Source organism: Bos grunniens, chromosome 23, assembly GCF_055505025.1.
Source record: "Bos grunniens cultivar Pamir isolate PY7600 chromosome 23, Bosgru_T2T1.0, whole genome shotgun sequence".
In the NCBI taxonomy this organism is placed as follows: Eukaryota; Metazoa; Chordata; class Mammalia; order Artiodactyla; family Bovidae; genus Bos; species Bos grunniens.
Genome location: NC_141187.1, coordinates 38304366 through 38319695, shown reverse-complemented (window position 1 = coordinate 38319695; position 15330 = coordinate 38304366). Strand labels below are relative to the sequence as shown.

General features: G+C 45.0%; 2 long non-coding RNA genes across 9 annotated transcripts in view; one reads left to right on the top strand and one right to left on the bottom strand.

Annotated features, from left to right (window-relative positions):
- The window catches only part of LOC147347657 (uncharacterized), a 131490-nt gene that overhangs the window by 91368 nt on the left and 24792 nt on the right, over positions 1–15330 (top strand). Inside the window, exons 4-5 of one of the 8 annotated variants that reach the window (XR_015152413.1) lie at positions 6960–7082; positions 7749–9472. The exons of 4 other annotated variants lie outside the window; for them this stretch is intronic. This is a non-coding gene — a long non-coding RNA (uncharacterized LOC147347657). Of the gene's footprint in view, positions 1–198; positions 407–6959; positions 7089–7748; positions 9473–15330 lie in introns of those variants that run through there. 3 more of the 8 variants (XR_015152414.1, XR_015152409.1, XR_015152410.1) reach the window with 3 other exon arrangements.
- The window catches only part of LOC147347658 (uncharacterized), a 30723-nt gene continuing 24654 nt past the window's right edge, over positions 9262–15330 (bottom strand). The window contains exons 2-3 of the long non-coding RNA XR_015152422.1: positions 13973–14058; positions 9262–10397 (exon numbers count right to left, since the gene is read on the bottom strand). This is a non-coding gene — a long non-coding RNA (uncharacterized LOC147347658). The remainder of the gene's footprint in view (positions 10398–13972; positions 14059–15330) is intronic.

Here is a 15330-nt window from a genome sequence, read left to right as displayed (position 1 = left end):
TCTCGGTCTCATCTTCTCTGCCTCGGTGACACTCTCGTGTTCCAGTTCTACCCCAGCTTGGGCCACTAAAACAACAAAACTTAAAAAACAGATTTAACCTGATGTGTTCGTGACAGTGCATTTTTCACTCTCAGGAAAAAAAAGGGGGCTGGGGCTTCCCTGGTGGCTCAGCAGTAAAGAATCCACCTGCCATTGCAGGAGACTGGAGTTCGATCCCTGATCCGGGAAGACCGCACAAGCTAAGCCTCTGGGCCACACTCGAGCTTGGAAACCACAACTCCTGAGGCCGCGTGGTACTAGAGCCCAAGCTCCACAGGGAGAGAAGCCACCGCAGTGAGAAGCTCGAGCCCCGCAACTAGAGAACAGCCCACACAGCAGTGAAGACCAGCACAGCCAAAAATAAGAACATATTTTAAAAAAAAGAATAAAGGAGGCTTTAGAGTTGGTGAGATACTTGAGCCAGTGAGTGAACTGCTGGTGGTGTCAGGGAAGGTGGCCCCAGAGTGGCAGCGGCCTAGTGGTACAGACCCCGTTAAGAATAAATGGCTAATACTTACTCACCACTTATGTGCATATATGAGAATTTGTTTCTATTTTATAACAGTCCACAGTGACAGGTGAAATGGTTTCATTTTACAAGGAGGGAATTTGAGGGGAAAGAAGTTACTTCACAAATTACTCTACTCTCCTGATAGAGCTGGGAGAGGAACGTAGGTCTTTCTGACCAAAACATTACCCATTACTTCAGTTCAGTTCAGTCACTCAGTCGTGTCCAACTCTTCGTGATCCCCATGAATCGCAGCACGCCAGGCCTCCCTGTCCATCACCAACTCCCGGAGTTCACTCAGACTCATGTCCAGCGAGTCAGTGATGCCATCCAGCCATCTCATCCTCTATCGTCCCCTTCTCCTCTTGCCCCCAATCCCTCCCAGCATCAGAGTCTTTTCCAATGAGTCAACTCTTCGCATGAGGTGGCCAAAGTACTGGAGTTTCAGCTTCAGCATCATTCCCTCCAAAGAAATCCCAGGGCTGATCTCCTTCAGAATGGACTGGTTGAATCTCCTTGAAGTCCAAGGGACTCTCAAGAGTCTTCTCCAACAGCACAGTTCAAAAGCATCAATTCTTCGGCGCTCAGCCTTCTTCACAGTCCAACTCTCACATCCATACATGACCACAGGAAAAACCATAGCCTTGACTAGACGGACCTTTGTTGGCAAAATAATGTCTCTGCTTTTGAATATGTTATCTAGGTCGGTCATAACTTTCCTTCCAGGGAGTGTCTTTTAATTTCATGGCTGCAGTCACCATCTGCAGTGATTTTGGAGCCCCCAAAAATAAAGTCTGACACTGTTTCCACTGTTTCCCCATCTATTTCCCATGAAGAGATGGGACCGGATGCCATGATCTTCGTTTTCTGAATGTTGAGCTTTAAGCCAACTTTTTCACTCTCCACTTTCACTTTCATCAAGAGGGTTTTTAGTTCCTCTTCACTTTCTGCCATAAAGGTGGTGTCATCTGCATATCTGAGGTTATTGATATTTCACCCGGAAATCTTGATTCCAGCTTGTGTTTCTTCCAGTCCAGCATTTCTCATGATGTACTCTGCATATAAGTTAAATAAGCAGGGTGATAATATACAGCCTTGACGTACTCCTTACCCTCTATCTAATAATAACAGGGCAAGAACCAGAAGAACAGGGAGTCAGAGGTCTCTTCCTGATCTTGAAGGTAGAGTTATATGAGATCTAGAAGTTGCAGGTGCCAGGCAAGATCATTAGGTTGCAGCGTTTTCCATTCTCCTTTGGTCATGGGGCAGGGCGAATGTGGTTTCCACTGAAGATGAGGCCTGAGAAAATGTTACAACTAAGGTTTAAGTATCAAATGTGTGCATACAATGGAATATTATTCAGCCTTAAAAAAGAAGGAAGTCTTGACATATGCAACCACACAGATAAACCTGGAGGACATGATAAATGAAATAAGCTGGTCACAGAAGGACAAATACTGCATGATTCCATGTACATGAGGAATCTAATATACCCAAAGTCAAAGGCATGGAAACAGAGAGTAGAATGATGGTTTGCAGGAGCTGAAGGGAGGAGGGAATGCAGAGTTGCTGTTTCAGTTCAGTTCAGCTCAGTCACTCCTGTCCGACTCTTTGCAACCCCATGAATCGCAGCACGCCAGGCCTCCCTGTCCATCACCAACTCCTGGAGTTCACTCAAACTCATGTCAGAGTTGCTATTTAATGGATATAAAATTTCAGTCTTGCAGGATGAGTAAGTTCTGGAGACCTGCTATGTGACATTTGTCTACAGTCAATACTCTATTGTACATTAAAAAGTCTAGAGAAGTAGGTCTCATGCTGCTGTTCGTACTATAATAAAAACCACCACCACAAACAACCTCAAGTATGTAATGGACCCACTCAGCTTTTTTTCAGCAATAGGATGGGGGTTAGGGGGCTGGCAGCATAGGAGAAAGTCAGTGATTAGATGGCACTTGAGAGGTGGATTAGAGAGAGGGGCAAAGCTTCAGAAGAGGACACAAGAGAATGGAGAGGATGCTGGCAAAGCAGAGACAGAGTGTGTAAACTGGAGGGATCCAGGGTACCGCACAGGTAAATATGGAAATAAAGCCGGTGGCTCGTCCTCTTGTGATTTCTTCAGCTGTCCCCTCTTGCTAGCTGCTTGCTGGTTGTAGCATAGCTTCTATGCCTCCAGCTAACATGCCTGCTTCCCAGTAGAAGGAAAACAGTGTCAAGGACATCCTTGCCAGCACTGTGCTTGTGTTCCATTGGCCAGAATGACTCCTGGACACCCCAGACTAGAAAGGCTGGGAGAACCAGTAAGCCAGCTGGGATTGCATTAAAAACTATAAGAAGGAAAAGAATGGGTGAGCAAGGTATGTGCTTCTGGGGTTGCTGTTAGAGCCTTGGTGTAAATAACTGATCAGTTGGCTTTTTTACCTGAAAGCTGTTACGCTATAGGAAAGGACTTTTGGTAGGTAGGACAGAAGTAGACCCAAGGTGAGGAAAGAAAGGGCAGTTTCGTTGTACTGTGTGCTTTAAGAAACCAGGTTTTTTGGGAAGTTCAAAGTGTAGATCACTTAATAGGTAGAAAATAGCCAGGCAGTCAAGGCTCCCAAGGTGGGAGCAGGGCCGAGTGATGGGACAGGGTGATAAAAGCAAGAGGTGATGGCAGCAGTGATGAATCCAACTTACAATTGAAATTTTCCCAGTATCAACAACTTTTCTGGTGTCCCAGTTGCTCAACAGCTTCTTCAGTGCCTGTTTGTTTGGGGTTTTGATTCTGTTTTCATTGCCATGCAAACTAAGACTTCACAGATGCCAGCTGTCAAAAAAAACCGCACCCTGGACCCTTTCCAGGCCATTAAGAAAGATGCTAGCAACCTACAACCTACAGCACAGCTAGATGAAGGAGCAGGAATGCCCTCCTGGCTTTGGGCAGCTGTTGCCTTTGGGAGTCTGCCTGTTCATCACCGAACTAAACGGGCTTAGAGGGGCAAGCCCAGGACAAACCTCTGGATGCTGCCTTCGCTTAGCCGCAGACTCTTACGGCCAATCTTGAATTAGTTTATCAAGAACGAGGCCAATCATGAATTAACTCAGCAGGAAGAGCCAGAAGGAGGGGAGATCCTGAACCCTCCCATTTAATTTATTTTCTCTCATTTATTCCCAGTTAATTTTAGTTCAGTTTCATCTTAGAAGTTCCTTTGGCTGCAAAGGCGTGGGTTTTCCCTGCAGTGAGGTCACGGCACTGGGCTTGGGGAGGATCATTTACATTTTTTGGTCTCCCAAAGGATGGAGCCGCTGGCAGCTCTCACAGGCAGACAATGACTCTTTGTGGACACAGCAGTGAGTGACTTGCCAAAGGTCATCCTTGTAGCTTGAGAGAAACTGCCACCCTCGGGGCTCCCAGTTGAACTTGGAGCCCAAAAGAAACCCAGAGGAAGGTTTACCCTTTTAGTGTAACTTCTGTTATCTCTAGTTCGAGCGTTTGGCCTCACATTGCTGGAAGATGATTTTTTTAAACTTGCCTTATTTAAAGTGATTTCATCACGCTACAGACCCACCTGCTAGTGCAGGAGATTTAAGAGATGCGGGTTTGGTTCCTGGGTCTGTAAGATCCCCTGGATGAGGGCACGGCAACCCACTCCAGTATTCTTGCCTGGAGAATCCCCGTGGACCCAGGAGCTGGGTGGACTATAGTCCACAGGGTACCTGAGTCAGAAATGATTGAGCAATGCACTAACATAAAGGAAAAAATATAGGCTCTTCTGAGAGGTAGTTTTCATGCTACCTCATGTGAAATTAATTTTGTGGACTTGAATAGAAAAGTGATGTGAAAATTAACTGTTGTACAGTTTGGCTGTTTTTAGGTTCATCTCACAGATCTCTGTAGATACCTCCACTGTATCGTATGCCCCATTGAATTCCAGCTCTCTGTGTACTTGCTTGTCTCCTCTACCAGCCAGTAAGCTACCAGATGATTTTGGATGAATAAATAAACATCTGGGAATGGAAGGCGAGTAAAATCAAACAACAAATAATGAGTTAGAGTGATCGTTTAAAAGGTGCCAAGCACTGAACAGAAAGGCACAGTTTAGCTCAGGTGCAGTCTTATTAAGATGCCAGTATAAAAACACACAGAAATGTTTGCATCTTATTCCCCCAAATTTAGTTAGGGTCCTTTTGGTAGTACATAGTAACAAGAGTGGGGATGAAGGTTTCATTTTCCGCCCATCGGTATTGACTTGTCCGTTCAGTTCACAGTGGACCCACCTTCACTCACACCCTTGCCATCTCTCCTGGGTCCTCCTGTGACAGCCTCTGAGTTTGATCTCCCTGGCCCCTCTTTACAGATAATCTTCGCAAACTATGGGCCTGAATGTGTCATTCCTCCTTTCAAAACCACTCAGTGTCTCCTCCTCATCTTAAAAGAAAGCCAGGCATCTCAGTGTGCCCTGCTGCTGGGCTCCTCCTCACTCACCCCCATCTGCCACCAAGCAGACCATATGTGTTAGTTATTGTCAATTTTGTGCAGCCCTTGAACTCTCCATGTTGTTTCACATCTCTGGGCTTTTTGCACATACCGTTTGCTCTGCATGGACTGTCCCTCTGCCCTTTGTCTTCCTATAACCCATCTTCAGTTTCTAAACTCAGCTCAATAGTCGAGTCACTTGAGGGCACGCCCTTCCTTCTCTCTCTTCCTTTGTGACTGAGTTCATCTGCTTCTCTTGTAATATCTCTTAGTCTTGTTATCTTGTGTACCTGGTGATCATCTCTGGTGCACCAGCAGGACGTGGGTCTCATTCATCTCTGTCCCAAGGATTCATACAGTATCTGATATGTTCCATTTTCCTGATTCATATGCGTGAGAATGGCTGAGTGAAGGAATATTTGTAGACTTTGTTGAAGAAGTAGAGCTGTGGGAGATTTTCAAATGGCGAGGATGAAAGGTATAGAAAGGCCTTGTAATACCAAAATGTATGTGGACTTAAGTCCCAAATACTTTATATTAATTTTAGCGAAGCCCTCTTTCTAGTCCTAGAGCAGTGGTTCTCAAAGTGGGATCCCCGGATCGCAGCATCCGTTACCTGAGACCTTGTCAGCCATGCAGATTCTCAGGCCCCATCCCAGACCTGGGGTAAACCCAGCAATCTGTATTTTAACAAGCCCTCCAGGTGATCTGATTTAAGCACACTTAAATTTGAGAACCACTGCCGCAGGGAATAAGGAAGTCAGGCTTATGCAGTACTCTGGTTTCCTAGCTTGAAGTTAGTGCAGATTAGTGAGTTTGCACAGACCCACTGGTGTGGGGAAGACCACTGGGGACTCTATTCCATTAAGTATGTAAGACCCCCATCCTGCTTCAGATCTCCTGTCTTGTCTTAGTCTGGCTTTCCCACATCCCTCAGTTCCTAATGGCAGAGCAGAGAGTTCTAGAAAATAAATTCTAGAACATTTGATGAACATAAAAAGATATATAGGGAATGCAAAAGACCTGTTTGTATTGAAACAAGTTCATTAGCCTCAGGGTCTGTTGTACCCCCCGGGGGAGATGGAAGGACACAGTGTCATGTAGTGGGCAGATTGTGGCTTTGAAGTCAGGGATATGTGGATGAGAATCCTGCCCCCAACACTGGGAAGCTGGCCAGCTCCTTGACTTTCATGGGTCTTAATCCCATCAAATACTAGGTAATAATCTATAAGGGAAAAGAATCTGAAAAAGAATATATATGTGTGTGTGTCTGTGTGTATGTGAACTAATTGAATTGCTGTACTGTACACCTGAAACTTACATGATATCATAAACCAATTATATTTCAAAGTACGGTTGGTTTACAACATCACGTAAGTTTTTTGAAAAAGAGTTCAGCTATATTTCAAAAAACATTTTTTTTTTCTTAATGTGAAAGGGGAACCAGTCCCCACCCTGTAGGTGTGTTGTGAGAATCAGCTGGGACATGACGGAGCTCGGGTACTCAGCAGATGCTCCCCACTTCTGTCCCCCACCACCTGGTAAAAAGCCCTGTCCTTGGCCAGATTCACAAGGAAAAGGAAAGATAAGGCTGAATCACTCTGTGCTACAACCTGAAGATAGGCGACCCCATGGCATTCCAACAAGAATTGGTGACAGAGAAACCCTGGCAGGTTGCCCGGTAAAATAGGGGGCACCCAGTTAAACATGAATTTTAGATAAATGACAAATAACTTTTTAGGTAGTACCAGTGCATCCCAGGGCTTCCCTGATAGCTCAGTTGGTAAAGAATCTGCCTGCAATGCAGGAGATCCCGATTCGATTCCTTGATGGAGAAGATCCACTGGAGAAGGGATAGGCTATCCACTCCAGTACTCTGGCCTAGGGAATTCCATGGACTACACAGTCCATGGGGTCACAAAGAGTTGGACATGACTGAGCAACTTTCACTTTCAGTGCATCCCATGGAACATTTGGGATACATGCTCAACAATTACTCATCTTTCACCTGAAATTCACATTGAAGTGGCTGGCTGTATTTTTCTTTGCTCAACCTGGCAACCCCGACTCACCTTTAAGGTAGAAGTAAGTTCCATGACAAGGCTTTCCCCGAGCTCAGGCCATCTCTGAGCAGAACCTTCTGGGCACAACCTGATAAGAAAACTCTGCACTGGGAGATGTACTGGGTGGTGTGGGAGGAGGGGAGGGCAGCTGCAGGTGGAGAGTCTCCCCTTCGTTAGCTTTAGCAAAAGAATTGGAAGCTACCTCTTGCCTTCCCGCCCCCCGCCCCGACTCCAGGCCCCTCTGGAGGTGAAGGTGTGGCCACTGCCCCCTGTATGTGCACTCGCTGTACAACTTTAAGTCACGTGAGGGATCAGAAGCCACAACTTTCCTTGTTAGGATTCGATGGTGTTGATTTTCCAATTTGGTATTAGAATGGTAAACAGGACTTCAGTCAATCTAACACATGAGTTGGATCTTAAAGCATTTGCTTATTTCCACCCACCTTTGAAAGTGCTTAGCAGTTGAATTATTTAAAGCTGAAAGAGCTGAGGGAGTTAGGAAGGAGGGCTGCCTGCCCCAGGCACAGCCAGGGGAGGGTGCTAAACGCGGTTATCAAGAGATCAAAGACCAAGGAGAGACTCCTTTGATCTGCTTGTCAAAGTTGCAATTAGATCTTTGAGACTCTGCACTTGCCCGCCGCCCCCTCCCCACCCTTTCTTGAGATTTCTTCTCTTTTCCCAGACACCTGGAAGTCGTCGAGTGAGGCGTGCCCCGGAAAACCAACACCACGTGGCTGAGTGTGCCCTAGGCCACCACCGGCATAATCTGTCCTAGAGGAAAACCCCTTTTCGAAATACAGTTGCTTTCATTCATCATTTTTGAGGGGAAAAAAAGGTCCAAGTGAAATCCCCCCCAGTTAGACCTGCAGATGCACATCCCAGTGTGGGAGCTGATATGAATCATAACTGTGCTTTCAGCGCTTTTCCTTTGATACAAAAGGGAAAGGTACCAACTGACTGGGACTCACTTTGAGTTGCCTGGATTTTCCAAAGGTTTGGATGAGAGGGACAGGGCGGGGGAACCCAGGGAGGTGTGTTCAGATCTGAGCAAAGGCTGCTCCCTATCCAAGCCATATTCTCTCTCAGATTTCTGTGACTTTTCTTTTAAATTTTTTATTTTGTATTGGGGTAGAGTTGATTAACTATGTTGTGACAGTTTCAGGTGGACAGCAAAGGGACTCAGCCATACATATTCTGCCCCCAACTCCCCTCCCATCCAGGCTGCCACATAACACTGAGCAGAATTCCCTGTACTCTACAGTATGACTTTTATTTTCCAGATAACACAACCACATTTAAGAGCCCTGCTCTGCCTTCCCTTCACCCCCAAAAAGCTGCTTATCAGGGTCCTTAAGAGCTTATTCATGGCAGTCTTCTGAGCAGCCTCAGTCTCATTCTGAGAAGTTTTTTATACAAGTTGTACGAGTTGGAAAAGTACAAGAATAATGGATACATTTCTGCGATGAGTCAAACGCTTCATCCCTATCAGTCTGTGTGAGGTACAGGATGTCTGTGGTTTTAATGTTTGTGTCCTTAATGGACAAGATTTGATATGTGTGTTTCCTAATCCTGAGCTATTGAAATATTGATTTTCATCCTGACCTGGCCTCCTGGGCACAGAGCCAGTCTATCTGCATCTCTGCCCTCCACATTTAGCCTGTCTTCCTGCTGGCCTAGACTGGGAACACCAGGGTGAGATTAGATTTGTTGGGGGGCAGGGGGAGGAATGTAAAACCAGTGAAATAACTGGCCTCATTTCTGTTTGACAGAACAGGGCAGCTATTCTTGACATTCTTGGCTAATGTTATCATGTGTTTACCCTAAGAGCCTTTTGCCTTTTATTTTCCTTTTTGATTTTTTAAAATCTTATTTTATTGAAGTAGAGTTGATTGACAATAATGTCTTAATTTCTGCACAGCAAAGGGACTCAGTTATATACACACACACACACACACACACACACATATGCTTTTCCATATTATTTTCTATTATGGCTTATTGTGGTGACTTCCCTGGTGGCTCAGATGATAAAGCGTCTGCCTACAACGTGGGAGACCTGGGTTCAATCCCTGGGTTGGGAAGATCCCCTGGAGAAGGAAATGGCAACCCACTCCAGTATTCTTGCCTGGAAAATCCCATGGACGGAGGAACCTGGTACGCTACAGTCCATGGCGTCGCAAAGAGTCAGACACGACTGAGCGACATTTACTTTACTTTACTATAGGATATTGAATATAGTTCCTTCTACCATGTTGTCCTATCTGATTTGAATATATAGAGGCTATCAGTGAAAATAAAAGAAATCTGAGCTAAAGATCCATTTGAACATTTCAATAGGGTTGTCTAAAATATGTAAAATATTTTACAAGGAATTCCAGAGAAATGAAAAATCTATACCACATCGAAAGTATCTTCTGACATGGAAAATATTAGAAACTTTTCCATTTTTGTGTGCTCTTTGCATATCGATGGTTTGGAACCAAACTCAAAACCTGGTGCTGGGCAGTGTCTGAGGGGCTATCAGTTCAGTTCAGTCACTCAGTCGTGTCTGACTCTTTGCGACCCCATGAACTGTAGCACGCCAGGCCTCCCTGTCCATCACCAACTCCCAGAGTCCACCCAAACCCATGTCCATTGAGTCGGTGATGCCATCCAACCATCTCATCCTCTGTCATCCCCTTCTCCTCCTGCCCTTAATCTTTCCCAGCATCAGGGTCTTTTCAAATGAGTCAGCTCTTCGTAACAGGTGGCCAAATTATTGGAGTTTCAGCTTCAGCATCAGTCCTTCCAATGAATATTCAGGACTGATTTCCTTTAGGATGGACTGGTTGGATCTCCTTGCAGTCCAAGGGACTCTCAAGAGTCTTCTCCAACACCACAGTTCAAAAGCATCAATTCTTCAATACTCAGCTTTCTTTATAGTCCAACTCTCAATGACCGCTGGAAAAACCATAGCCTTGACTAGACAGACCTTTGTTGACAAAGTAATGTCTCTGCTTTTTAATATGCTATCTAGGTTGGTCATAACTTTCCTTCCAAGGAGTAAGCATCTTTTAATTTCATGGCTGCAGTCACCATCTGTAGTGATTTTGGAGCCCCCCAAAATAAAGTCAGCCACTGTTTCCCCATCTATTTCCCATGAAGTGATGGGACCAGATGCCATAATCTTTGTTTTCTGAATGTTGATCTTTAAGCCAACTTTTTCACTCTCCTCTCTCACTTTCCTCAAGAGGCTCTTTAGATCTTCCTATTTGAACACAGCGGGTGGGGAATGTATATGCCAGGCAACCATCATCCTCTTCAGTTAAACCCCTTTGCACCATGACAATGCCTAGGAAATAGAAATAAAACAAAAGTGAACCCTAAGTAGATGAATAGGCCTTCCAGTAACATGTTTACTGCTTTCTTAAACCTTGTTGACCTCCTTCCTCCGTTCCTGTTTCTAACACCATTTCTTCAGTGCACCGACATAGCCATTCACCTGGACTAGGGCTGTAATTTCCTCCTGTGGTTCCCCTTGCTCAGGCTTCTGCCTTTCAGTATTCACCCTCCATACCATTGCCAGACTGAGGTTTTGAAGATACCCATTCATTTACAGCCCCCTGTGCGGTGCTGTATTTAGTTGCTCAGTCATATCTGACTCTTTGCGACCCCACGGACTGTAGCCCGCCAGGCTCCTCTGTCCACTGAGATTCTCCAGGCAAGAATACTGGAGTGTGTTGTCATGCCCTTCTCCAGGGGATCTTCCCAACCTAGGGATCAAACCCAGGTCTCCTGCATTGCAGGCATATTCTTTACCATCTGAGCCACCAGGGAAACCCACGAATACTGGAGTGGGGTAGCCTATGCCTTCTGCAGGGGATCTTCCCGACCCAGAAATTGAACCGGGGTCTCCTGCATTGCAGGCGGATTCTTTACCAGCTGCGCTACCAGGGAAGCCCATACAGTCCCCTAGGAGCCTTTTACTACCCAGAGTCCCATGGCCCTTTATTAACATAAACAGTCATCCATCTCCACCTGCAAACTTGGCTTCCTTCCAGATCCGTCTTGAACTTTGCCTTTCAGAAATACTGAGATGCCATGTTTCGTGTTTGCCTTTGCACATGGAGTTCATTTTTCTTGGAGATCCATCCCTTTCTTTTTTCGTTTTGGAGACTTCACTCAAGGACATCTCCAGGAATGCTTCCCTATTTGCCATTTTTTCCTCCTTAACTTCCCTCCTTCACAGTCAGTCCCTGTATTTGCTTCCATGGCTGTCCTCTCCACATTTACTGGTTTCCTTTGGCCCGTTCATCTCCTTGACTACACAGTGAACTCTTTGAGAGTAGGAGCAGGCTTTGTTTACCTTTGTATCCATAGTGACTCAGTGGAACAGAGAGAGTGTTCATGAGGGTTTTGGACTGAAATTTTAAGAGGATACTGAGAGTAGAAAAAGGAATAATAAAAGCAAAAGAAATGGGCATTGGTTACATTTTGATTGCAGTAACAACCCTTTGAGGAAGGATTATTGTCTCCATTTTATTGATGAGGAAACTGAGGGTCATAGAGATTAAGCTTGGCCAAAGGTCCCAGACAGCAAGTGGAGGAGCCATAACCCAAGCATGAACATCTAGAATAGTTCTAAGAAATGATCAATAAAGATAAATAAATATTTGTTGAATTGAACTGACTGATAAAATATCTACAAGCATCATTCTTGAGTGTGTTCATCATTAAATCATACATAGGAAGAGAATTTTTAAAGACCATCTGGTTTCTTTTGGTAGGATTTTATCTTAATACCAATTTGATGTAGTAAAATTAGGTAACACTCTCCTGGATTTAAAGAGTCATTCATTAGTTCCTTCAGCAAGTATTTATCAAATACCTATTATGTGCCAGGCATTGTACTAACACATGGGAGTGTGATTTTGGGGAAGAAAACTTGCCCCAATGATGCTTTTCTGGAAACTAATCTGTCTAAAAAAAAAAAAAAAAAATCCCTGTAATAATGTGGATTGAACTAAACATTGATTCACCAGTGGCTGAGTATTTTACCAACCAGACTCACATAAATCATGCACACTAGTAGACCCTGATCGCTGAAGCCAGGAGCACTTATGAATCACCACGGACTTCTGGATCTTTGGGGGTTTGTTAGTTGGAACAGAAAGGACCGTAAGCAGCCAAAGAATTTATTGAAAGGATTCGTTGGCTCAGAGAACCTGTACGACAGCTGAAGGACCAGGCTCAGCAACTGGGCAGAATCAGAAGGAGGCGATACATCAGATTTTTGGCTAACATCCCTCTGCAGAACAGGCCAGTGGGGACACTGCTGTCACCGCCAGTCTGTGGTCCACATGGCTGCTGGCCCTGAACTCAGATGGCTCTGATACCACTGCCTCCACTAGAAAAGGGTTACCCTGTGTCCCCATATCGTACTATCATCAACTTCTCTTCCTTATGGGGACTTAGAATTGGCGAGCCCTGTGCACATTTAAGTCTGTGCCTTGGCTGGCAGGGCTGCTGGGATCGTGGTACCCACCTCTGCAGCTACTTTAGAGGATCAAGGGCTCTGCCTCCCCAAAAGGCCTATATGCGGGGGCATTCTCCAAACACAGGCAGGGCGTCTAAATAGAAAAATAGTGTCTGCTATGGCCACTAAGGCAGACTTTTTAAAATCTCAGTGATGGCTACATTGTGCAGTACCAGCTCAGTTCAGTTCAGTCGCTCAGTCATGTCCGACTCTTTGCGACCCCATGGACTGCAGCACGCCAGGCCTCCCTGTCCGTCACCAGCTCCCGGAGTTTACTCAAACTTATGTCCGTTGAGTCAGTGATGCCATCCAACCATCTCATCCTTTGTTACCCCCTTCTCCTCTCACCCTCAATCTTTCCCAGCATCAGGATCTTTTCAAATGAGTCAGTTCTTTGCAGTATTGTGCAGTATGCAAATGAATAAATACTTTTGTTAACACTACTAATTAAGTTCCTGAACTATCTCGGGTAATTAGTTGCAGTGTTTTATAGAAAAAATGGTCAAAGTTTTATCACATGCCTTTCTTTCTGGAAATAATAAAAGTGAAACTATAATAGTTTGTGACCACATCTAATTTCCCCCCTCCCTCTCCTCCTTCCTTCCCTTTCTCCCTCTCTCCTACCCTCCTTCTGTAAACATTTATCAAATGTCTACTATATCCCAGGCATCGTGCTTGCTGCTAGAAAATCAAAGATAAAAGATAAATAAGACATGCTTTTTACCGTCAAGTTGTCCCTAACATCATGGAGGAGAGACAGACATGGAACAGATTTTGACTCTACCATGTTAGAGGTGCTTGGATAGAAATTGGAAAAGGATTCAGTCAGGACATGAAAAATTGTATGTTCATCTTTACCCCATGGAATTGAAAGGTTGGAGCTTCCCTGGTGGCTCAGCAGTAAAGAATCCGCCTGCAGGCAAGAGACGTGGGTTTGATCCCTGGGTCAGGAAGATCTCCTGGAGGAGGGAATGGCAACTCATGTCACTATTCCTGGAATTCTCTAGAGAATTCCATGGACAGAGGAGCCTGGTGGGCTACAGTCCATGGTGTCACAAAGAGTCAGACACGACTAAAACAACTCAGCGTGCATGCACATCAAGAGGTTAGGACAAGCTTTGTAGACAAGGTGGTATTCGAATTGAGTCTTCAAGGATGTAAGTGGTCACCCGGAGAAAAGACAGACGAACATTTCGAACTGGCAGGGTAGGGGGAACTCATGATGAAAGAAGAAGGCATGAAAAATTGCTGACTGCTCAGAGTAACTCTGAACGCTTGAAACGGCTGGAACCTAGTGTTTGGGGGATGCCTGATGGACGGTATGATGTAAGACCTGGATGAAATAAAATGATGAAAGCCGCTCAGTGCATGCAAAGGGGTTTGGAGCTTACCTTGATGGCCCATGGAACCACTGAAAGAATAACATGATCCGATTTATATTTTCAAAAATCACTCAGAGGACAGTGAGGAAGAAGATCTAGAATAAGATGAAAAACCAAGAGGCCAATTAGGAAATTATTTTAGTACAGGCAAAAGATGGCAAGATCGTGTAGTACTGTCATCACAGCGGGAATGGAAAAGAGGGTAGAAAATAAATTTTTAGGACTGTAGGACTGTATGGCTGAGGAGAAGACTGGGGTGCCCTTCCTCAAACAGAGACCCTGGGAGGAGGAACAGGATTTTGTTTGGGGGGCACCAGGGCTGGTTGGGTGGAGACTGAGATGACTCTCTAAGCTGTAACCATGTTGATCATCTAGATGGAGATTTTGTATTGGTGGCTGCATATAAAGGACAGGAGCTCAGGAGAGATCTGGGATTGGGGTCAAAAATAAGAGTTTTGTCTCCATAATTACCTTACTAAGAAATCTCTAGGCTCCCCTAGTTACTAGAGGAAAGCTGATAACATATATTCCCAAAGCATGAAACTGGAAAATTCAGGCTTAGTCTCAAAATTCCAAAGTAGGAGCTGAAGTTTGCACCCTCCTAAATCTCAGAGTATTTACAGCAAATAATACTGAATTTAGAAATGCATTTTGACAATGGAAAAGACACTGGGCTGGCAGTCACATCTATGTCTTCCATAGAAATTCTACCCATTACTTGCTTTGTAAATTACTCTGGACTTGCTTACATCTTCTCTGCAAAATGAGAACTGATTGATTTCTATAGTCTTTTTTTTTTTTTTTGGTTCTTGTTGCTGTTCAGTTGCTAAGTCGTGTCCAACTCTTTGTGGTCCCATGAACTGCCGCGCATCAGGCCTCCCTCTCCCTCACCATCTCCTGGAGTTCACCCAAGTTCATGTCCGTTAACTTGTTTGGTTCTAAATTAGCCAAAATAATTAGAGTCCCACCTTGGATACATATGAAGCCATGTCCTTTTGATTCTTAAGTTAGGTCTAGCTTAGGCCTCCAGAGATTGACGGGATATCCAATGTCTCTAAGTTATCCAGACTCCTGAGTTGTGGGAATAAACATCTCTTGGAGACAGACCTGCCCTATACACGAGGTAGCCCACCTCGTGGCTGCTTTTGCTCCATCACTGCCTTCCTGGGGACCCACATGGTCACAGCTCAGTGCTCCAGGCTCTCCTGTGACGATACCATTGCTGTCTCAGGTCTCCGTGCCGAGAGGATGATAATCACTCTCCCAAGGTCCATAGCTCTTGGTTTACATTTCCTTGCTTGGCTGTTTCCCACCACACCCACACTGTCCCTCCTACACCGGAACCACTTCTCCGTCACACTGTTCTT